Genomic DNA, 25,829 nt, shown 5'->3' on the forward strand with positions numbered 1-25,829 from the left:
ACTGAAATCCCTCAAGATTTCAGTGGTGAAGAGACCTCAACACCAAAATCCCGGAGCTAGCACAAAATGGCTCAAAATGAGGCCTTTTGAGGCCTAAGGGTGGTCAACAACCCTCAAACAACAAAACACTCTTAATAAACAACAAAGAGGGCTCAAAAACAGAACTTTTTTTATGTTATACAATAATCACAAAAACAGCTCTAAGACTAGTAGAAAATTGATGCAAAAATGGGGGAAAAATGGACTAGTTTCTCACCCTTGATGCCTTCTTCAACAAAGATGCTCCAATGGCCTCCTTGAGCTTGAATCCAAGACCAAAATCTCAAAACACACTCTTTAGAACCTCAGCTCCAAGAGGAAGGTGAAACACTAGGTGTTTGTGTGCAATAGTAAGGCACAAAACACCTAGTGAACAAAATGGGAGGAAAAGAGAGATAGGTGAGTGTATCTAACCCTAACCCTAGGAAAAACCAGAGCTCTCCTCTGTCTTCTCTCCTCAAAAATGTCTAAAAGCCTCTCTTCTTTTTTCTTAGAGAGAGACCCTCTCTATATGCCTCTTGTAAAGCTTACAAGACAAGCTTTGCAAGAGGGAGATCCCTCCATACACGTGTATGGAGGGGAGCAAAAGCAATACAACTGTCCAAAAATATCTGCAAAAGCAGATGAACAGCAATCGGCCGGCAAAAAATGCCATCTTGGCCAAACAAAGTGCCGACCGGCACAAAATAGTGCTGACCGGCAACAAAGAGTGCCGGCCGGCAAACTATATTGCCGGTGGCAGCAAAAACCAGCCGGTGGCATCTAGCCACTGCCGGTGATGGGTGGGGATGGTCTACAAGCCCCACCCTGCCCCTCCAAGGCAGGATGCAAGTGTTTGGTGCAAAACCAGACACTAAACGGTCGAGTTCGGAGATCCTGAGGCAAGGCGCGCGAGCCGAGACCTCCGGGAACTCCAAACGAACACAAACATGGATAATCACCGAGTGTTCAAACGGTGACGTCCAAGTCTTGAGGACGGTCAAAAATGGGGTGTCTACACTTGAATTTGAGGTGAGATAATTATATTTTTTACATTTTCTGTTGAGTTTCCATTTCTTTCCCCTTTTTTTGAGTTGGAGAGATTGTATATGCCTGTATAAAAAAGAAGGTTGGGATAGAATCAGTTAAGCCTTAGTACGCTCATGAACAGGCGTAGCAATAAGCTGTCTTTGGTACTTCCATACTATTATAAACGAGTTATGAATAGCTAAATCAGCATCGATTGGAACTACTGAATAAATTGCTAAATTGACTGTTTTAATCGAATCACTTGCAGTGGATTGTGAATCCACCATGCGTGGTGTAGACATCCCCGAACGCCCCGGGAGGAAACAAGCTCCCGTTCCGTTCATATTGGGGTCACTACAGCTCAGGACTCTAAAATTTGTCACGGTTCTAAGTCTGAACCAAAGAGTCCAAATCCGGCAAATCGTTTTGAGAAAACAGATTTTGAAAGAAGTGCCAAACATGGACTACTTTGCCAGATACAGAGTCGCCACCTAAATGTTTTTTAATGGGAAATTTAGGAAACCCTGACTCGTTGCCTAAGGCCACGTGTCCGTAATCACCAAAGTTTCCTCGGCTCGGGAACTTGGGTACGATTAGGGAAGGTCACTTCGTGAGCACCCCCGCTCGCCCGATCAAAGATCGGCCTCTACTAACCATGATCTCTATTTTTGAAAACATTGTGTGTTCTTATTCCGGTTATTAGCCTAGGTTACTATGTGATGCGCACAGCATACAAGTATAGACTGAGTTATCTGAATTGGAACAAAACATTTCATGCTTGTTTATTTGAAAGATGGTTTGCTACTCGCAAGTAGGCTTAAAATGCAGATTTTGCCACCCGCAGATGGGCTTAGAAAAGATGGTTTTGCCACTATCTAGTGGGCTTAAAACAAACAGTTGATGATTTATTCCAATCCAAGTAACCCAACCTTCACCCACAGGCATTCATGCAGTTATATCATATTGGCAATTAGATTCATGGTAAGCATGCTATTATGGCAGTCACTTACACGCATGCAAGGATGCTAAAGCATAAAACTTACCGAGTACTCCAAGCCAAAATGGAAATCAAATTAGAAATCATGCATGGCCCTAAGTATACAGAAATGCCTAATGCAACACATGCAAAAATGCAACTATGGCAGGCTCGGCTATTCTAAACATGGCATATGGAGTGCTACAACTAACATGTATTCAATTTGAAATTGAAAGTACAATGCAGTTAGTATGGTGCGCCGAGCCCGGTGCATGCAATACAGATGAATGATGCAAACATGCTATCATACTGTATGCTAATTGAAATATGCCCTAATCTAACCATCATAAGCAGGTAAATAAAAGGGAGAAAGACGTGGGGTTGGAAGACATACAACACACACACGCACACTTATTACAATTATGCCCTCGCACAGAGGGTCCGAATAAATAATACAGTCCCAAATAAAAGAATATTACAGTCCAAATATTACAGTCTGAATAATGTACAGATTCTTAATTAATTAATGAATTAACTAAGAAAGCAAGTAAAACTGTCGTGCAAGCCCGGGACTGCCTTGCTTCTGATGGATGATGCATGTCCGGGTTGTCTTGCACGGAAATCCACCGGGATGCCCCAATTAGCCTCTGTTTAGCAGTTATTCTTGGAAAGCGCGCCAAACTCCGGAAGTTTGCTGATTCTTCATTTGCTGCAACAGAGAGCAGGAAAGGGGCATAGCAATGTATTTTCACAGATATATGCATGCCTCGATCCTCGTGCCACCAATCACGCATATCGATGCATGATGGCCGAGGGGTCGAAATGTGCAACTCAATATAGAATGAATGCACGTGTAAACACAACAAGAACCTAACTCCATCATGGGTAATCCGGAGTGTCGGTGACTAGGGATGGAGACACGTTCCGTCACTTGGAGTACGAAACGCATCTCGTTTCCCGTGCCCGGGCTAACTCCTATCCCGAACACGATGCAATATGCATGATATGCATGAATGCAACTAAGATACAGCCTAGCATGCACAATGCTATGAAAATGAGATGTCTCGAAATGCGTGCACACGGGCACACAAACTGAGAAAATACATAAATGCGATCTAAGATACAACCTAGTATGCACAATGCTATGAAAATGAGATGCCTCGAAATACGTGCACACGGGCACGCAAACTGAGGCAATGGCATACGCAATGCAAATGACATGGAAATAGGATATGGGCTTACACTAACATGAGAGAGCCTCAGCCACACTCATATAAGAGGCCGGTGGAAGAAAATGAAGTGCCTCAAAATGCGTGCACACGAGCACGCAAACCGAGGTAATGGCATACGCAATGCAATATGGCTAAAATGGCATGGAAAATGCAACATGGACTTATACTAACATGAGAGAGCCTCAGCCACACTCACATAAGAGGCCGATGGATGAAAATGAAGTGCCTCGAAATGCGTGCACGCGGGCACGCAAACCGAGGCAATGGCATACGCAATGCAATGGCATGGAAATGACATATAGAATGCAACATGGACTTATACTAACATGAGAGAGCCTCAGCCACACTCACATAAGAGGCCGATGGATGAAAATGAAGTGCCTCGAAATGCGTGCACGCGGGCACGTAAACCGAGGCAATGGCATACGCAATGCAATGGCATGGAAAATGATATGCAAGCATGCTAATGGATTTTCAGCAATGAAATGTGGGGGAAAACAGCCCCGAAGTGAGGCGAAAACACACCCGATGTATGGAATAGTCCCGAAGCATGAATTTTGGGACCCGAAATGGCCTATAGCTATACCAAACATGCACAATATGGATATGCAATGAATATACAGAAGCAAGGCAGCCCCAAAATTAGCATTTTACTAGTACAAAGCATGGCCAAACAGCAAGCAAAGATAGGGCAACAATGGCATGCAAAAATGGCCCTAAAGATGAGGTTATGAAGCAAGTGGTATATGTAAAACCCAAACTGAAAAATTCCCTTCTACAACATTGAAGAGGGACCAAAAATAAGCATATTTACAGAACTGTAAAAAACCCAAAAACAAACATAGACATGGCTAAGCTTTTATGCAAGAAAAAGGGCCAAACGGTGGCCAAAGAGGCAAGTGGTATATGCACAGCCCAAACTGAAAAATTCCCTTCTAAAACATTGAAGAGGGACCAAAAATAATCATATTTACAGAACTGTAAAAACTCCAAAACAGTATACAAACATGCTAGAAATGCAATGCAAAATGAGGCTCAAAAGAGGCTATAACACAAAGTATGCAAAGCATTCACCAAACAGCCAAAGACCCTTAATGAAACATGTTAAGAAGGTCAAAATAAGACTATTTATAGGCCTGTAAAAAGACCAAAAACAGAAGCATGATAGGCTGCCAAAGCATGCAAAGATGGGGACCAAAAGAGAGATATAACATGAAGTGACATATGGAGGTCCCAAACAGTGATGAGCCCTTCTTCAATGTTGAAGAGCGGCTCAAAATAAGCCTATTTACAGAACTGTAAAATGCCCAAAAATGGAAGCATAATGGGTTGCCAAAGCATGCAAGAAAATTGACATACAAGGGGATATTGAAGCAAGTGCAATATGGGGGCCTCAAACAGGGTTGAGCCCTTAATGAAACAAGAAAATGAGCTTAAAAGAAGGCCACTTCCAGTTTTGGTCGGAGCTCAACTCAGCAAGCATGTATGGCTTAAAGATGGTGCCAAAATGAGCTAGAAAAGAGGGCAATTGGACTTACCTTTGAAGACCAACACTTTTGTTGCTTCTTGGACCAAATTTGGTGACTCTAAGCTGCTGGAATCCCCTCCTTTGCTGCTGGAATGGAGTGGTGATGGTAGAGCTTGAAGATGATGAAGAAATGGAGCCCAAAACTTGAAGGAAATGGGGTGATATGTATCTATCTCCTCCAAGCAACTGTTGTAACCCTTTCTCTAGAGTTGGGAGGCTCTCTATATGGATAAGAGATGGAGAGAAGAGTCTAGCCAAAGTGGAGGGAAAATGAGGCCTTTTTTCCCTCCAAAAGGGTCCTCCGGATGTAGATATTTTTGGGGGAAAACCAAGGCACAGCTGGAATGTACTCAACCTGAAGAAGCAGGTCGGCCTGACATTTTGGCTGCAGGTGGCCGGCCGGCCACTTCCCCTAGCCCGCCGGCTAGGTCAAAGGAAAAAAGTGGCTGGCCGGCCAGAAAAAGTGGCCGGCCACCCCCTAGGATGAAGCCCCAGACGTTAGCTTTCCAATGGCGCAAACCTTGCATTAAAATTCCTCCTGTAGAAAAAGTTATGCCCTTTTCCGTGAAGCCGCGCAGATTCGGTCCAAGCGGACTTCAACCAACCACATCTCTCCTCCCCAGACTTGGCCTTGGGATATTCTTGAGTGAAAAATGAAGCCCTGGAAGTAAGCTTTCCAATGGTGGTGGCCTCATATCTTAATTCCTCTTGTGCAAAGAGTTACGCCCGTTTCGGTGAAGCCGCGCAGATTTTTCTCCTTCCCGGATTCATGCTGAACCACTTTTGACCAAAAAGAAGTTGTCTTTTCAGAAAAATTGCTGGCCTCCCACCCTCCTACAAGCTTTCTAACAGTGAAAATAAGGTCTCCACCAAAAATGAGCCCAAACCGATGCAAAATGAAGGTTCGGGGGCCAAAACGCGCAGCCCGAGGCCCCGAAAACTGGCTGTTAGGCACCGGGAGTGGTGTTCGACCACGAAGTGGGTCTCTCAGACCTCAGTGTCCCTCAAAAGGGAGCAAATAAGAAGTATACCAAAAACCGGAGCAATAGGAGATGCTTAAGCGGTCCCGAACCGAGGCACACGGCCTGACGACTCCGAAAACCGGGAACCGGACTCCGAAATGGGCAAAATGGCCCGCGGCCACAAAATGTAGCCCACGGCCACTAAGAGATGGTCTACAGGACCTCTTCCTCTCCTCAGGAAAAGAAATAGAGAAAACCGAGTCTGGTTCGCAAACCGAAGCAAGGCACAGAAGAGGGTTCGGAAGTCCGGAGGCAGGGCTCGCAGCCAGGACTCTGCAACTTCTGAACGAGCACGATATGCAAAATCACCGAGTGCTCAACTGGTGACGTCTGAGTCTTAAGGTCGGTCGAAAATGAGGTGTCTACACGTGGGTTCAATCGCCGTCGTTTTCCCATAACTGATTGCCTACAATCGGGGGGTACCCTGGTTTTGATTTCCCTACTTCATAATAGATAGGAAGATGCAAAGCAAAGGAAGAGGAAAAGGGCAAGCATAAGCAGGAGATGCCACCACTGATTACCTATATTAGATAGGAGATAGAATAACGGACCCTTTCTCTTACAAAAATAAATAACAAGAATCTTGGTCGAAAAATGGGTTGCTACTCCGATAGCTTCCTACTCGTAGCTAGAAGTGAAATGAAAACTACAAGGTAACGAGCTCAGAGGAAAGAGCCAGCAGGTTTGAGTCTTTTATTGTTGAAAGAATGAAAGAATGGGGAGCTAACCTTTGGGAAGAATCAAAAATAAAAATGGAAAGTGTTCAAGTGGAACATGAAAACATCACTAAATGGGTCATATCGGGATGAGTGGAAGAAAGAAGGAGATTCTGGAACAAGGAAAATGATCTAATGACTTCAAAAGAATTGAACAAGAAGCCATATGTGGTGAAAATCTCATGTATGGTTCTATAAAGTGGCAATAAGGGTGACTTAGGCAGGTGGGAAATGTGGTAAAGAATATAATTCAAAACTGCCCTTGTGCTTTGAAAGATATGTCAAATATCAAGTCATCAAGAGAAGCGGAAAGAGAGAGATTCGAAGCCTCGGTACAAATAACTTATACAACGGATTAGCAATCCGTAGCTTTAGTCCACTCAGCCACCTCTCCCAATAAAAAAGAAGAAGAAGATAATTACTATGTTACATTACACGTAAAGTAAGGACTAAAAAAAGTCTCTCTCTTTCTCTCTCTCTCTCTCTATTTATCTTTATTATATAGAAATGGTACAATTTTTATTAGCAATTCCATTTAAATAAAAGAAGGGCTGGAAAGATCCAATATAAAGATAAAGAAAAATCAAAATAAAGAAGACTTATTTTCTTTGATTTTGTTTGAAAGGCCTTTTTTATCCCATGGCTGCGCTAGGTTAGTATCTAGCCTGGCCTTTTTTTGTTCCAACAAATCATAGTATTTGATTGAAAAAAAATACTTGTTATTAAAGCAACAAGAAAGTGTCTTTTCTTATTATTCCTTTCTTCCTTTTTTAATTGCCTTTTTTAACTACTTTATTGGAATTAAAAAAGAAACTATGAATTCTTACACAATGTATTTTTTGTTATGATTTTGGTGTTTTTATCAAGTCGTATCTATCAAAATTCCTCCAGTAAAAGAAAAGAGAAAACTTCTTTTTTAGTTATTTAAATGAATCCTCCAGTATGGCATGGGTTACTTCAGTGCCGTATTAGTTGCCACTCATTTCTGATTAGTTGGAATCTTTTCCTTAATCTAAGTGACATTGGAAATATTTATTAATTGGTGCTGAATTGTCTTTTTGAATGGCAAATGGGAGAACTTAAGAAATTGGTGGAAGAGGGTAAAATAAAATACATTTGTTTATCAAAAACAAGCCCAAACACAATAAAGAGGGCACATGTTGTAAGTTTTCTATATTCAATATATTCGAATTGTATTTTTGATTACAACAAGACCCTAGATTATATAGCCCTAACTCCTAAACCAAAAAAGGAAAAACACAATCATGCCTCAATCACACTTATACGCAATCACGCTTATAATATGTACAACCATAATCATGCCAAATATAGAATATACACAATATATTCTCACACCTCCGCTTAAACTCAAGGAGTTTTAGCAAAAAACACTGAGAGTTTTCTAAGAAGAAATTAAAACCAAGAGGTAGTGTGAGTCTTAGTGAAAAAGTCTGCAAGTTACAAAGTCGAAGAGACGAAATGAAGCGAGATAAAGCCAGACTGCAGATGTTGTCGGACAAAGTGACAATCAATCTCAATGTGTTTCATCCGTTCATAGAAGACAATATTGTGGGCAATCTGAATAGAACTGCGGTTGTCATAATTGTAACAACCCTCACCTTACTCTTGTCATACTTGCATACATTCTTGCATGGTCTTGCTTTATTATGTTAATTGGAAGGATTTGTTTGCCTTGTTTTGTTAGTATTACTTGCGTGATCTTGTCCCTTGTTCGGTGTGTGCGTAGCCGAGGTCATCTTGAGCTTAGTCCGCCTTTGAACCTTGTACTTAGAACTATTTTGAGATCTTGTTCAACCCATCTTCACCTCGGGCATTCATTGCCGAGATGCTTCGCACTTAGTGAACCTTGTCCTTGGGCAGGTATGGCCTAGGCCGAGATGTGGCACACCCCGGCCAAGGTGTGGCACAGCTTAGTCAAGTGTCGTCCTCCCTAGCCGATGTTTTTCTATCCTGTTGCTGGATCCTTGATTTGAGCCGATGTCATCTTGTTGCCGATGTGTCTTACCCGAGCTTGCTGCATACGCTTTGTCAGAGACTTGTCTTGTCTATCAATCACCTTTTTGGAGCTGAACCAACCCGATAACGCCACGTGTCCGAGCTGATTGTTAAGGCAGCCGGCAGACCCTGAAACAAATCATTTTCTTGTCTCAAATCCTTGTTTTAGAGAGAGAAGCTCTAGGGAGGAGGAAGAAGAGTTCTTGAGTGAGAGTAGTCTTCCAAGCTTGATCTTCGTGGCTTGAACCGTTAGATTCGAGCTTTGGGGTAAGATTCTTGATCTACTTTGAATGTTGTTAAGGATTATCTAGCTGCATTGCATGATCGGATTTGTGTTGCATGTCATGCATCGTTTTGAAGTTGGTTTTGGAAAGAGAAAATGGTTTTTCCATGTGTTCTTGAAGAAAGTCTCATTTTGATCGAAAAGTTTGGAAAGAAAACCATGTTTCGTGTTTGTTCTTGCATGACTTTCTTTAATGGGTACCCAGGTCCATATATTTTGAACTCTTGGCATGAAAACTCAGATTTTTGTAACAAGTTGTGAGCTTACATCCATCTTTCAAATGATCATGTTCTTCATACTCTTCAAAGGAAAACCCAGGTTTTTCCTGACTTTGTTTAGCGGGACCTCGGCTTAGTCCTGGACGGTACCCAGTGTGTTTTCGAGAAACGGGAGCAGTGATTAAGCTCCCAGCATGTTTTGCTTTGTCTTTGACTTGGATCTGGCAAGAATGCCGAGATCATTTGCATGTATATAGAGCTTGCTTTGAGAATGTGACTTGCCATGTGATTGTAGGTCCTTGATATTTGCTTTGAGTCTACACCTGAAGAACTAGGTGAGTGGTATTTCTAATAAAGCTATGTTACACTTGCTTTTGATAAATCTTGTTTTGTTTGTTTTGACGTGGGTATTTGCTAAGCATGAATAAATAGCCTTGTTTTGATTGTTATCCTTGGAAAGTCCCTCGTGCTGGAGGACTATAAACTTCCGCAGTACCATGTGTAAAAGGATACGGTCCTTGTTAAATCGGGCTACGGGCCTAAGTAACACAAGTCCCTTGTGCTGGAGGACTCTAAACTTTCGCAGTACTAAGTATAAAAGGATACGGTCCTTGTTAAATCGGGCTACGGGCCTAAGTAACACAAGTCCCTTGTGCTGGAGGACTATAAACTTTCGCAGTACCTTTGACCAAACGATTACGGATCGTACATGTTATGATACTTGAATGATGAATACGGTTCATCCCTTGCTTCGCCGATGTTATGATACTTGAATGATGAATACGGTTCATCCCTTACTTCGCCGATGTTATGATACTTGAATGATGAATACGGTTCATCCCTTACTTCGCCGATGTTATGATACTTGAATGATGAATACGGTTCATCCCTTGCTTTGCCGATGTTATGATACTTGAATGATGAATACGGTTCATCCCTTGCTTCGCCGATGTTATGATACTTGAATGATGAATACGGTTCATCCCTTGCTTCGCCGATGTTATGATACTTGAATGATGAACGGTTCATCCCTTGCTTCGCCGATGTTATGATACTTGAATGATGAATACGGTTCATCCCTTGCTTCGCCGATGTTATGGAACTTGACTGATGAATACGGTTCATCCCTTGTTTTGCCTATGTCAGTGAACATCTTTGGTTACTTGTAATATTTGATTGATGAATACGGTTCATCCCTCGTTTTACTAAAGTTGATGAGTTCGTTTTGAAGGACCTCGGTTATATTCATGCAAAACCTTTATTATTAGTACCATTCACTGAGTTTTGTACTCACCCCTCTATATATATGTAGGTGATGAGCAGGACGGCGGCAACACCTAGATCGTTTGGATGCTTGTTTTGGATTCGTGCTTATGTCGGCTTTACTTTTGTATTTACGTCGGCGATGCCCTGCTTTGCATGTCGGCAAATCTTGAAAATCATGCTTCTTGACTTGTATTAGCTGTATTTTGTATATGTCGGCTCGAGAAGCCTTTTGATCAAGATGTAACATGTATTTTTACCTTGTTGTATTTAAGTTGTAAAGTTAATTGGAATGTTTGGCATTGCTTTGATCTACGCGCAGCTCTTATGGACCACTTGTATTTGATTTATTGCTTCCGCATTTGTGAGCCCCCTATATCCATACTCTGATTGTGTTAAGTTTTGAAAAGTTGGCCTTCGGTAATTACGGATTACTGGCCATCACGGCACCAAACTACTAGGGGCGGTTTGGGGTCGTGACAGAATGGTATCAGAGCACAAGTTCCTCGGTATACGCTATTCACACACTTTGAGTCCTGAAGAGCATAGGATTTCCCTTAGAAAGATGTTAGGGTTGCATCATGGTATTTGTTGTTTGAGTGAAGTGTGCATTGTCTTGATATACTTATTTGCTATCGCCTATGTGGTTATTTGCTTAATTGTTTTAAAGTCATACCTTGCATACTCCTAGCATTATGAGGAGAGGTAGACCACCGCTTGGCCGAGATCAGCACGAAGACAGAATGGACAGATTGGAAAGATTAGTTGAAGGTTTGGCCCGCGAGTTGAGGCAAACCAGACAGCAGTTCACTAGTGCTACGTCGACTCAGGCCGAGCAGACCAACGGCCGAAATGTAGTTCCACCTCCTCCAGTGCCGCAGATTCCCCCGCAACCAGCCTTCTATGGGGATGGCACGATAGCTTTGATCAGGGAGTTCAAGAAGATGAGGCCACCGAGGTTCTCTGGGGGTATAGAGCCGATGAAGGCTGAGGCATGGGTTTTGGAAATGGAAAAGTTGTTCGAGATCTTCCCTAGCACTGACTCTCAGAAGGTGACGTTGGCAGCATTCACATTAGATGATGACGCCCGCAGGTGGTGGATGATGGTTAGAGGGAGCAATCCAGATTTGACCTGGACCCGATTCTTGGAGTTGTTCTACAAGAAACATTTTCCCCTAAGTGTTCGAAACCGCAAGGCTACCGAATTTCATACTCTGATGCAAGGCAACAGAACAGTGGCGGAATATGACCGGGCTTTCACTGAATTGGTAAGGTTTATACCTCACATGACCAACGATGAATATATGAAGGCCAGGAAGTTCGAGTGTGGGTTTCGTGGACCGATTCAAGACCGGGTCAACTTGCTTGATATGCCGACCTATGCCGAAGTATTGGACAAAGCCATTCAGGCCGAAGCTAATCTGAACCGATACCAGAGCTCGGGAGAAAACCAGCGAAAGAGGCAGAACTATGACAATCGCCGAGGACAACTGGGCACCAAGAAGAGAACGAACATGGGCAGTACTAGTAACGTAAGGCAGGAAGGGAGTGCTAAACCGATGTGTTCGGATTGTGGGAAACAGCATTTCGGGATCTGTCGACGAACGTCTGGAGCCTGTTATGAATGTGGCGAGATGGGCCATTATGTGAGGGATTGCCCCAAAACAAAGGCTGATAACAACAAGAAATGAGAGAATACCTCGGGTTCCGTTCAGAAGGGAAATGCTGGGAAAGGACATATGAGACAGGGCAGAGTGTTTGCATTGGTACCGGGAGACACTCAGAATGCTGAGGCGGTGGTGTCAAGTATGTTACTAATTTGCTCCCAAGATGCCTATGTGTTGATTGACTCGGGTTCTACTCATTCGTTTATATCTACTAAGTTTGCCGAGAAAATTAATAGAGAACTAGAGCCCCTTGATTATGTGTTGTCTGTATCTACTCCATCTGGGAGATCTATGTTTGTTGTATCCATTTACAGAGCATGTGTTGTTGTGATTGAGAATGTTGAATTGCTAGTAGATCTAATGCCTCTAGACCTAGCTCATTTTGATATTATACTGGGAATGGACTGGTTAGTTGCAAACGATGCATCTATTAATTGTGTTTCGAAAAGTGTCACACTGAGACCCCCAAACCTAGCCGAGATTATTTTCCAGGGTAAAGGGATAATGCCCCCACCATACTTGATTTCGTCCATTAAGGCCGGTAAGTTAATTCAGAAGGGGTGCCGAGGTTACTTGTGTAGTATACTGAGTGATCAGAATGGAAATATTAACTTAGCCGACATCCCGATTGTTAATGATTTCCCCGACGTCTTTCTGGACGAATTGCCTGGCCACTTGACCGATAGAGAAATAGAGTTTACTGTCGATATTATATCGGGAACGCAGCCGATCTCCAAACCACCTTATAGGATGGCACCAGCTGAACTTAGAGAATTGAAACTGCAATTGCAAGAGTTGTTAGATAAGGGATTTATTAGGCCGAGAACTTCGCCATGGGGAGCACCTGTTTTATTTGTTAAGAAGAAGGATGGCACACTCCGTCTTTGTATTGACTATAGAGAACTCAACAAAGTCACCATTAGGAACAAGTACCCGTTACCTAGAATTGATGATTTGCTTGATCAGTTACAAGGAGCACGAGTTTTTTCTAAGATCGACCTTCGGTCTGGTTACCATTAGCTTAAAGTTAAAGCCGAAGATGTTGAGAAGACTGCTTTTCGAACAAGATATGGCCACTACGAGTTTTTAGTAATGCCATTTGGAGTGACCAATGCCCCTGCTGCATTTATGGATTTAATGAACCAAATCTTCAAACCATATTTAGATGAATTTGTAGTTGTTTTCATTGATGATATATTGATCTATTCCAAGAGTAATATTGAACATGGAAACCATTTGAGACTTGCCTTACAGATTTTGAGAGAACGGAAGTTGTATGCTAAGTTTAATAAGTCTGAGTTTTGGCTTTCTACCATCTCATTTTTGGGTCATGTGATTAATGAAGAGGGTATTTCAGTAGATCCTAGCAAAGTTGAAGCCGTAGTAAATTGGCCGAGGCCGACTAATGTGTCCGAGATTCGTAGTTTTCTGGGTTTGGCAGGTTATTACAGAAAGTTTGTGAAAGATTTCTCAAGGATTGCAATCCCATTAACGCAACTGACTAAGAAGGGAACACTGTATGAATGGACTAAAGATCGGGAGTCAGCCTTCCAGGAACTGAAGACGAGGTTAATTACCGCACCAGTACTTGTACTACCATCAGGTAACGAAAAGTTTCATGTCTATAGTGATGCATCGCATAAGGGTTTGGGTTGTGTATTAATGCAAAAGGGTAAGGTTATAGCTTATGCATCTCGTCAGTTGAAACCTCATGAGAAAAACTATCCTACCCATGACTTAGAATTGGCGGCCGTGGTATTTGCTTTAAAGATTTGGCGTCACTATTTGTATGGAGCTACTTGTCAGGTTTTTACAGATCATAAGAGCTTAAAGTATCTATTCACTCAGAAGGAATTGAATTTGAGACAGAGACGGTGGCTTGAGTTGTTGAAAGACTACGATATGCAGATTCAATATCACCCCGGGAAAGCCAACAGTGTAGCCGACGCTTTGAGCAGGAAGTCAGGTGGAAATTTGGCATGTTTAACCGTGATGTCAGCAGAGCCGACTATTGTTAATGAAGTAAAGACAAGACAAATGGAGGATAACTTCCTCAAGAAAATAGCCGAGGAGATTGACACAAGACCGAGACCAGGGTATACCATCGAGAACCAAGTACTCAGGTTTGAAGGAAGGTTATGCGTGGCCGACATCCCAGAGCTGAAGAAAAAGATTTTGCGGGAAGCTCATGGTTCTAAGTTTGCTGTCCATCCAGGGAACACCAAAATGTATCAAGATGTGAAGCAGACCTTCTGGTGGCCAAATATGAAAAGAGAAATAGCCGAATTCGTATCCCAGTGTTTACATTGTCAGCAAGTGAAAGCAGAACACCAAAGACCAGCAGGACTTCTTCAACCTTTGCCGATTCCTGAGTGGAAATGGGAGCACATCTCCATGGATTTTGTGATTGGTTTGCCGAAAACACCTAAGGGTATGGATTCAATTTGGGTTGTTGTGGATAGGTTAACTAAGTCAGCACACTTTCTACCCGTTAAGACTACCTTCAACGCCAATCAACTTGCCTTGCTATATGTGAACGAGATTGTCAGACTTCATGGAGTGCCGATGTCAATTGTTTCAGACCGAGATCCTAAATTTGTTTCTAGATTTTGGCAGAGTCTACAGAGGGCTTTTGGAGCCGAGCTGAGATTTAGTACAGCCTTTCATGCCCAGACAGATGGGCAGACTGAGAGGACAATTCAGACGCTTGAAGATATGCTTAGGCTTTGTGTATTGGACTTCCTAGGAAGTTGGGGAACACATTTGCCCTTAGTGGAATTCGCTTACAACAACAGTTATCAAGCTAGCATTTGCATGGCGCCGTATGAAGCCTTGTATGGAAGAAAATGTAGGTCGTCGATATGTTGGACCGAAGTCGGAGACAGAGCTCAGCTTGGTCTCGAATTGATTCAAGTGACAACAGAAAAGATTAAACTTATCCAACAGAGGATTAGAACTGCCCAGAGTCGACAAAAGAGCTACGCCGACCAGAGAAGGAATGAGATTGAGTTCGAAGTTGGGAATCATGTATTCCTGAAGGTCTCACCAATGAAAGAGTTTCCAGATTTGGAAGGAAAGGTAAGTTAGCACCTCGCTATATTGGGCCATTTGAAATTCTTGAGAGAATTAATCCCGTCGCCTACAGACTTGCTTTGCCGCCGGATTTGAGTCAAGTCCATAATGTGTTTCATGTTTCGATGTTGAGAAAATACATCCGAGATCCACTACATGTAATCGATCATTCCGAGATCACAGTTAATGAGGATTTGGGCTACGAGGAGAAGCCAATGAGGATTATTGACCGACAAGTGAGGCAATTGAGGAACAGATCGATACCGATGGTAAAGGTCGAATGGAAGGAGCATTATGGCACAGAAGCCACGTGGGAAAAGGAAGAGGATATGAGAATCCGTTATCCGGAGTTGTTCTGGGAACAAGGTAATCTAAGTTTGGGGACCAAACTTCCTTAAGGGGGGTAGGATGTAACAACCCTCACCTTACTCTTGTCATACTTGCATACATTCTTGCATGGTCTTGCTTTATTATGTTAATTGGAAGGATTTGTTTGCCTTGTTTTGTTAGTATTACTTGCGTGATCTTATCCCTTGTTCGGTGTGTGCGTAGCCGAGGTCATCTTGAGCTTAGTCCGCCTTTGAACCTTGTACTTAGAACTATTTTGAGATCTTGTTCAACCCATCTTCACCTCGGGCATTCATTGCCGAGATGCTTTGCACTTAGTGAACCTTGTCCTTGGGCAGGTATGGCCTAGGCCGAGATGTGGCACACCCCGGCCAAGGTGTGGCACAGCTTAGTCAAGTGTCGTCCTCCCTAGCCGATGTTTTTCTATCCTGTTGCTGGATCCTTGATTTGAGCCGATGTCATCTTGTTGCCGATGTGTCTTACCCGAGCTTGCTGCATACGCTTTGTCAGAGACTTGTCTTGTCTATCAATCACCTTTTTGGAGCTGAACCAACCCGATAACGCCACGTGTCCGAGCTGATTGTTAAGGCAGCCGGCAGACCCTGAAACAAATCATTTTCTTGTCTCAAATCCTTGTTTTAGAGAGAGAAGCTCTAGAGAGGAGGAAGAAGAGTTCTTGAGTGAGAGTAGTCTTCCAAGCTTGATCTTCGTGGCTTGAACCGTTAGATTCGAGCTTTGGGGTAAGATTCTTGATCTACTTTGAATGTTGTTATGGATTATCTAGCTGCATTGCATGATCGGATTTGTGTTGCATGTCATGCATCGTTTTGAAGTTGGTTTTGGAAAGAGAAAATGGTTTTTCCATGTGTTCTTGAAGAAAGTCTCATTTTGATCGAAAAGTTTGGAACGAAAACCATGTTTCGTGTTTGTTCTTGCATGACTTTCTTTAATGGGTACCCAGGTCCATATATTTTGAACTCTTGGCATGAAAACTCAGATTTTTGTAACAAGTTGTGAGCTTGCATCCATCTTTCAAATGATCATGTTCTTCATACTCTTCAAAGGAAAACCCAGGTTTTTCCTGACTTTGTTTAGCGGAACCTCGGCTTAGTCCTGGACGGTACCCAGTGTGTTTTCGAGAAACGGGAGCAGTGATTAAGCTCCCAGCGTGTTTTGCTTTGTCTTTGACTTGGATCTGGCAAGAATGCCGAGATCATTTGCATGTATATAGAGCTTGCTTTGAGAATGTGACTTGCCATGTGATTGTAGGTCCTTGATATTTGCTTTGAGTCTACACCTGAAGAACTAGGTGAGTGGTATTTCTAATAAAGCTATGTTACACTTGCTTTTGATAAATCTTGTTTTGTTTGTTTCGACGTGGGTATTTGCTAAGCATGAATAAATAGCCTTGTTTTGATTGTTATCCTCGGAAAGTCCCTCGTGCTGGAGGACTATAAACTTCCGCAGTACCATGTGTAAAAGGATACGGTCCTTGTTAAATCGGGCTACGGGCCTAAGTAACACAAGTCCCTTGTGCTGGAGGACTCTAAACTTTCGCAGTACTAAGTATAAAAGGATACGGTCCTTGTTAAATCGGGCTACGGGCCTAAGTAACACAAGTCCCTTGTGCTGGAGGACTATAAACTTTCGCAGTACCTTTGACCAAACGATTACGGATCGTACATGTTATGATACTTGAATGATGAATACGGTTCATCCCTTGCTTCGCCGATGTTATGATACTTGAATGATAAATACGGTTCATCCCTTACTTCGCCGATGTTATGATACTTGAATGATGAATACGGTTCATCCCTTGCTTCGTCGATGTTATGATACTTGAATGATGAATACGGTTCATCCCTTGCTTCGCCGATGTTATGATACTTGAATGATGAATACGGTTCATCCCTTGCTTCGCCGATGTTATGATACTTGAATGATGAATACGGTTCATCCCTTGCTTCGCCGATGTTATGATACTTGAATGATGAATACGGTTCATCCCTTGCTTCGCCGATGTTATGGAACTTGACTGATGAATACGGTTCATCCCTTGTTTTGCCTATGTCAGTGAACATCTTTGGTTACTTGTAATATTTGATTGATGAATACGGTTCATCCCTCGTTTTACTAAAGTTGATGAGTTCGTTTTGAAGGACCTCGGTTATATTCATGCAAAACCTTTATTATTAGTACCATTCACTGAGTTTTGTACTCACCCCTCTATATATATGTAGGTGATGAGCAGGACGGCGGCAACGCCTAGATCGTTTGGATGCTTGTTTTGGATTCGTGCTTATATCGGCTTTACTTTTGTATTTACGTCGGCGATGCCCTGCTTTGCATGTCGGCAAATCTTGAAAATCATGCTTCTTGACTTGTATTAGCTGTATTTTGTATATGTCGGCTCGAGAAGCCTTTTGATCAAGATGTAACATGTATTTTTACCTTGTTGTATTTAAGTTGTAAAGTTAATTGGAATGTTCGGCATTGCTTTGATCTACGCACAGCTCTTATGGACCACTTGAATTTGATTTATTGCTTCCGCATTTGTGAGCCCCCTATATCCATACTCTGATTGTGTTAAGTTTTAAAAAGTTGGCCTTCGGTAATTACGGATTACTGGTCATCACGGCACCAAACTACTAGGGGCGGTTTGGGGTCGTGACAATAATAGAGAGAGGTTGGAGAAGACTGAAGGACACCCAAATCAGACAGGAGACAACAAAGCCAAACAATCTCAAGAGTGGCATGAGCCATAGCACGATACTCAGCTTCGATAGTAGAGCGAGCAACAACTGGTTGTTTCTTGCTTGTCCAAGAGATCAAGGAATCACCAAGAAACATATTGAAACCAGACGTAGACTTGCGATTAGTAACATCACTAGCCCAATCAAAATCAACATAGGTCACCAAGTCTAAAGAGAAAGTAGAGGACAACAGTAAGTCCTGAAAGATGGTATCCCTGAGATAGCGAAGAATGCGAACAAAAGTAGCCTAATGGGTGGAACGAGGAGCAAAAATGAACTGACTAACCGCATGAACAACATAAGCAAGATCAAGGCGAGTGACAGTCGGATAAACTAAACAACCCACAAGCTTGCGATATGAAGTGGGATCATCTAGAGGGACACTATCAGTAGAGTTGAGTTTCACATCAAGCTCAATAGGTGTATCAGAAACCTTAGTAGCAGTATGACCAGCACGGTGAATGACCTCATTAGCATACTTAGCCTGAGACAGAAAATAGCCCCTTTGGAGAAGAAACAACCTCAATACCCAGAAAATACTGCAATGGACCCTGATCTTTCATTTCGAAGGTGCAAAAGAGATGCTACTTGACCTCAGAGATAGCAGAAGAGTCAGCCAGAGCCAGTGCTAGTGATGATCATATCATCCATATATAGTAAGAGAGAAACAGAACCAGCCGAGTTATGTCTTAGAAACAAAGCAGAGTCAGAAGCAGAAGTTTAAAACCCAAGCTCAATAACAGTAGTCTGAAAGCAATTATACCAAGCACGAGGAGATTGCTTCAGACCATACAGGGCACACCGAAGACGACAAACCTATCCAGAGGAACGGTGAAGGCTAGGGGGAGGACGCATGTAAACCTACTTAGCGAGATGACCATTAAGAAAAGCATTCTTAACATCCATTTGATAAAGAGGCCAATGGCGAACAGTAGCGACAAATATCAAAGTACGGACAGTAGTCATCTTGGCAACAGGGGCAATGGTCTCCTCATAATCAATATCATACTCTTGTAAAAAACCCTGGGCAACCAGGCGAACCTTGTAGTGCTCTAGTGAACCATCAAAATGAGTCTTGACTTTGTAGACCTATTTGCAACTAACTAAATTCTTAGCAGCAGGCAAAGGAACCAACTCCCAAGTGCTAGCTTTTTGCAAAGCAGACAACTCATCATCCATAGCTCGAACCCAATTGGGATCCTAACAAGCCTCCTTATAAGACTAAGGGTCTGAAAAAGAATGAATAGTAAACAAAAAAGTATGATGGAAAGAAGAAAAACATGTATTAGACCAACCCAACCTGTTTGGAGGATGATGCTCACGATGGGGATATCGGTGTGCAGCAGGATTAGAGTCTTCAGAAGCAGAAGAGGCAACAATCAAGGCAGAGACAACTGGTGAAGAGGGCCTTGCGACGAGAATAGACTAACAATAGAGGAGGAGAAGGAGCCGAAGGAAGAGAAGTAGCCAGAGGTGAAGAAGGAGGATAATTAGGAATAGCCTCAGAGGGGTTAGTGGAGAGGTACTCAACAGGAGGGGTGGAAGGTGGAGAAGATGGAACAAGTTCATGAGGAATAGTAGAGATGCACTCATCAGATGGGACCTCAAAAGGAAATGGATCAATGTGAACCAAATCTTCTTTTGAAACTGGAGCAGTGAAAAGGACAAGACGTTCAAGAAAGACAACATGGCGAGAGACATAAAGGTGACGAGAGATAAGGTTGTAACAGCGGTAGCCTTTCTAAGTAAGATTGTAACCCAAAAAGACACACAAGACAGACCGAGCACGTAGTTTGGTCTTATCTTTATGGGAAAGAAGGACAAAACAAGCAGACCCAAAACACGCAGGAAGGAATAATTAGGAGGTTGAATAGGAGCTAGGAAAATAGATGCAGACGGAGTCTGCCTGGCCGTTCTGAGACTAGTTTCCTCAAAGAAAAGCTCACAAATAATGGTATCCATAGAGGGAAGAGGAGACCAGTGAAGGATGCCACCATGGATAGCCTCATACTGAGGGGAGAGAGCCGTTAAGAACTGCACTAAAAGACCCTGCTTTCGAAACTCAATATAAGAATCTAGAACCTTGAGGCTGGAAGGTTCCATAAGAGCCAACTAATCCCAGAGACTTGTCATTTCAATATAGAAATCTTGAATAGACAGATCCTACTAACGAGCTCCCTGAATAGCTGTTTCCAACTTATACCGTTTGGCAAAGTTGGACTGCTGATAAACACTCTGTAAGTAATCCCACACCTCTTTGGTAGTGTTGTATTTAGAGAACATCATCTCGTACGGTCATCCACAGAGTTATGGAACCAGGTCAAAATTTGGGCATTATCACAATCCCAAGTGTCACAAGAAATTAGATATCTTTCTTGTTTTGGATCCGATAGACGAGGAATAGAATTAGAAACATATCCCCATTTTTTTCGATCGAGAAGAAAATTTCTCATAACACTAGACCAATAAGCATAGTTGTCATCTGTAAGTTAACATTTAATAGCTTAAATTTTATCTTCCGACATTGTAATGAACCAGAAATAAAAGAGAAGGGAACTGATGGGGCAAACTGAGAAAACCCAATAAATCTGATGGGTCAAACTGTAATAACCCAAAGTTGGGACAAAGGGGTCAAATACTGGTGGATTGAAATCAGAAAATAGAGAGCAAAGACCAAAGACCAGAGAGAGGACCACAACAGAGAAGTTTTGATTGACACAGCTAGAGAGAGAGAACCAGAAATCGAGCCAAAGTAGAGGTCAAGAGAGAGGGAGAGAGAGATCTCAAACCCAGACCAGAGTTTCAACTTTAGAAGACCAGAGAAGTTTGTCGCGACTTCGGAGAAGAACAGAGAGGCTATCGCGACTTCGGAGAAGCCTAGAGAGACCTTCGTGGCTTCGGATAAAACTAGAGAAGACTTTGAACAACAAGCGTGAACGAAGAGAAAGAACTTCGAATGATCAAGGCCAGACCTAAGGTTTTGGACGTGGCACTGATACCATGTAAGTTTTCTGTATTCAATATATTTGAACTATATTTTTTATTACAATAACATCGTAGATTATATAGCCCTAACTCCTAAACCAAAAAAGGAAAACACAATCACAGCTATACACAATCATGCCTATAATACGTGCAACCACAATGATGCCAAATATAGAATATACACAATATATTCTCACAATATTTACTGATTGGTGCTTAATTTTCTTTTTGAATGGCAGATGGGAGAACTTAAGAAATTGGTGGAAGAGAGTAGAATAAAATACATTGGTTTATCAGAAGCTAGCCCAAACACAATAAGGAGGGCACATGTTGTTCATCATATAACTGCTCTACAAATGGAGTATTCTCTTTTGACTCGAGACATTGAGGAAGAAATAATCCTGCTTTGCAGGTGCTTCATATTGCTTCCAAAATTCTGCAAGAATCTTCATCTTGAGGATTTTATTTTATTTTATTTTATTTTCAAGTACAAAAGATATTCATCAAGAGGACATCAATACGAAAGGCCAAGAATCTTAATCTTGAGTTTACTTACATTTTATTCAAAAATTTGGAGGCTCTTGTTCAAATGCTGCTCTTTGTTAAAATAAAAAGTTCATCCACAAAAAGATGTTTGAAAGGGGGACTTTACCTAATAGTAAGGCTTTCCATTAGCACCCTTGGTGGCCCAAGTTCGAGTTACGGAAACTACCTCTCCAGAAGTGGGGGTAAGGCTGTGGACATCTTGCCCTTCTAAGACCTTGTTTTACTCTCATGTACTGGGTTGCCATTTTTTATTCACAAAAATATGTTTATCAGGAGAAGACACCTACTATCTGTTTGAACTTTAATTTCCTATAATATTTTATTTTATTTTTTTATAGTTATTTTTTTTCTTTATTGGAATTTGCATCTTAAACTTCCTGCCATTTACTATTTTCAGTTACACTTCCAATAATTTGTTTTGATATTTCCTTCCATCATATTTTTTTCTAAACCATGTTTTGGTTATCAAAGAACTTGGAATTGTGATAGTTCCATATTCCCCTACTGCTCATGGGTTTTTTGTTGGCAAGGCAGTTATGGAGAGTGTCCTTACAGATAGCTTCTTGGTAATGAACTGGGTCTATGTCTTTTATTTTACTTCAATTTAATTAATGTTGGATAAAAATCATCTTTGTAAACTAATTCTCTTGTTTTGGCAGAAAATGTATTTTAGAAAATGTTTTCCGCATTATCTGGCATTTGGTACAATGAAAAATCAAAGGCAACTGAAAACCTTTTCTATGGTCAATAGAGAACAAGTTTACTTAGGCAGAAAACATTTTCTACTTTTGAAAGGTGGAAAATGTTTTCCAAACTAAGGTCATACCAACGCCGCCACACTAGCATCACCAATACCCTACCACAACCACCAACACCATCACTAATACAACAAACAACTAGTACATTAGTTTCAAGGTCTCAAACAACGATAGGAAAACATTTTCTACAAAAAAATTTATTGGAAAATGTTTTCCATAGGAAAATAATCTTTGCTGAAACAAACAGAGTGTTAATTCATTCAGACATTTCCTCGTTTGGTTAGTCAAACAACTTGATGAATGGATGACTGACTTTTTCTTTCTATCAGCTAGCACTTACTAAGTTTATAGGGCAAAATTTAGATCACAACAAGATCTTTTATCTTCTACTAGAAGAGTTGTCTAAGAAGCATAGTTGTACCCCTGTTCAACTCTCACTTGCATGGGTTCTTCATCAAGGGGATGATACGGTGCCTATTCCCGGTGAGTGACTAATCAAAATTTTGATTTCTTGGTAATGAATTATACATGAAAAGTTATGGAAAAAGTGCCAGAAGGTGAAATGAATCCTTGAACAAACCTCAAAAACTTTTAATTCCCCGGTAACTAGTTTGATAAGTAGGAGCTTGTGGTCTTTCTTACAATCTAACCTAAACCTTGCCGAAGTATATTTTTTGGCTTTTGAATTAAATTAAACATAACTTCTATTGAATGATTAGTTTTTATTGGTCCTTTATGAAAATTCTTGAATTTTTTAATCATATTTTGATGTTTACTGAATGCTTTAATAATATTTTGTTATTGTTTCAAGTGGATGTTTATGCAATCAAGTTAGCTGTTAATCAATTTAAGAGAAAGATCCTTGTTGATTTTTGGTGTTTATTTTCACCAAACTAGTGTTGAGTACTTTATAAAAAACAAATTTTGAAAACAAAACCAAAACTTCCAAATGTGCTCCTTAATGTTGTATTTCAAATGGTCAAGTTGTATTTAACCTCACATTGTTCATTTGCAGGAACAACTAAGATTAAAAACCTTGATGAGAATATTGGTGCCTTAAGAGAAGCTCACAGAAGATGATTTAAAAGAGATATCTGATGCAGTGCCCATCCTTACAATCGTAGGGCCTAGAATATATGAAAGTTTTACTCGTATCTCGTATATTTTTGCAGACACACCACTGCCAAAGAATTCCAAGTGATTGGCTTTATATATGTATATATATATATATATATTTTGTGATGGAATTAATGTTTATAGTGTTTTTTTTGTCAATTTTGTATTTCCTCTTGTAGCTTGTTATGGCTTTGGTGTGTTGTCTTAATAACATTGTGGCCACTGCGGCTGAAACATGTGCATGCTTGGATGTGTTCCGATGGTGTCAAGTTTGGAATATTTGAGTTCTCCAAATTTTCACAGATTGCTTATGGTTGGTCGAACAACTTCGTAGTACATAATCATGCGATTGGGCCTCACAACTGCTAATTTTGGAGATTTGATCTTTACTTAATGGTTTTGATTATGTAAATATATGTAAGGTAAGTCGGCAGATAGTCGAGCTGACTCATGTTTTTGCTAAAACTGTCCTTCGTGGCAGTTAACAAGTAATATTTGGTTATGTCTACATTGAAAGTCGGTTTAGCATTTACTATCAAAAAATAAGATTATGATGTCAGTGTATTTTTTGGCTAAGCATTTTCATAGTATAAGATGAATGAGATGTGAATTCCAAGTTTAATGCCCAAAATGTAGCCTCATAATTGAGAAAAAAAATAGTGGAAACTCTCTTTTAAATCTTTTGTATCGCATGATAGGATTCTAGTAGGTTAATATAGTTAGATTACTACAGTAGGTTTAACGTCATTATGTTGACTCGAATTGTAAATCTCACTTCACTGGCAATTAAGTACTTCGATCATCGGTTATAGTTTGATTCCATCAAAGCTTGGCAGTAGTGGAAGAGAGGGCTGTCGTTTGTGGCAGTGGCAATGACCGTGTCAGTCTTATTGGTAGTGGTGGTGGTGGATTTTGGGGCAATATTTTCTTGGTCTACAAAAATGTCAAGTTTAACCGTTCAACCAATGACTCTTCTTATAGCATTTCTTATTAACCACCCAATTCTCTACAAATGCTCTGTTTGCCTTTGGGAAAATTCTATTTCCACACACTTGATTAGCTGAGTACACATTTTATCTCAATACACACCTATTAATTTATTTATTGATTAATTTTCTCAATCCGCATACTAAAAGTTATAATTATATCCTTCACTCATTACTATTGTACACACATCACTTAACCCTAATTTTCACACACTTTTGATTTACCCAACTTCCACATTTGCAAATCCACCCACGTGAAGACCCTTGAAGAGGGTCAAAATTTGGTTGCATTTTATGGTGATGGCACTATGGATGGTTTGAACCAAGTAGACTCATTCTTTTAGATTTTCACTATACAGAGAAATCAAAGCAGACTAACACTCTGGAATTTTCAACTGCGGCAAATCAAAAGGGCTAGAGATGTTTTCCAGCCATCCAAGACACTTTCTTTTTTGAAACAATTGGCATTGATGCCTCAGGATGACATGCAAAGAAATGTTGAATGGACAAATAATGTAGCTTTAGTTCTTGCTTATCGAAGGGCAGTGTTTGAGGAGTTCGATGAGACCTATGCTCAGGCATTTGGGGTACAGCCAGTATGCCCTGGAGTTTCAGTGGTGGGTTTACATAACCCAGAATAATAATTTGGCAGTTGATAACCCACAATAGAAAAATTAAGGCTTTTTTTTTCTTTTTTTTATTTTTTCTTTTTTATTTAAACTCAAAAGGTGTACATTGAGATTTGTTTGTTCTTAAAAGATGTGTACAAAAAAAATTTCATATAATATTATGGGTGTTGCTGGATGTCTATTATGGTTATTTTAATTTAGGATATGTTTGTCATTAAATTAAAATTTCATTAAGTGCGTTCCTTGAGTTAATTAGGTGTGTGGAAATAGAATTTCCCTTGCCTTTGTGCTCCTTAACCTCATGGAGGAGCTTAACTCAAACCATCAAGTGACTCTCCTTATAGCCTTTCTTATTAACCACCCAATAAGGGGTGTTTGGAAAGTTGGGAAGGAAGGTGTTTTTTGGCTAAAGTAGTTAATAAAGACAAAATAGATTAAAATAGTTAATAAGACAAAATGTTCACATTCAAATTATAATTATTTAATTTTTTCTCTCACAATTATCAAATCAATTACACAAAAAAATAAAAATAAAAAATTAACTATCATTTCAAACACAACTTTTTTAGTCAGATTAAAATAACCAAACAACTCAAAAAAAAGATAACTAAGCCAATATATATTTTGACAATAGAATGAATTTTCATAACAATATATATCATCACAAC

General features: G+C 40.8%; 1 pseudogene; it reads left to right on the forward strand.

Moving 5' to 3' along the window:
• LOC114257244 (perakine reductase-like) overlaps positions 1-23,631 on the forward strand; it is an 82,413-nt pseudogene extending 58,782 nt beyond the window's left edge.
• The last annotated feature ends 2,198 nt before the right edge of the window (positions 23,632-25,829 follow it).

The sequence above is a fragment of the Camellia sinensis genome, chromosome 5 (genome assembly GCF_055761805.1).
Source record: "Camellia sinensis isolate YWXY chromosome 5, ASM5576180v1, whole genome shotgun sequence".
Classification (NCBI taxonomy): Eukaryota; Viridiplantae; Streptophyta; class Magnoliopsida; order Ericales; family Theaceae; genus Camellia; species Camellia sinensis.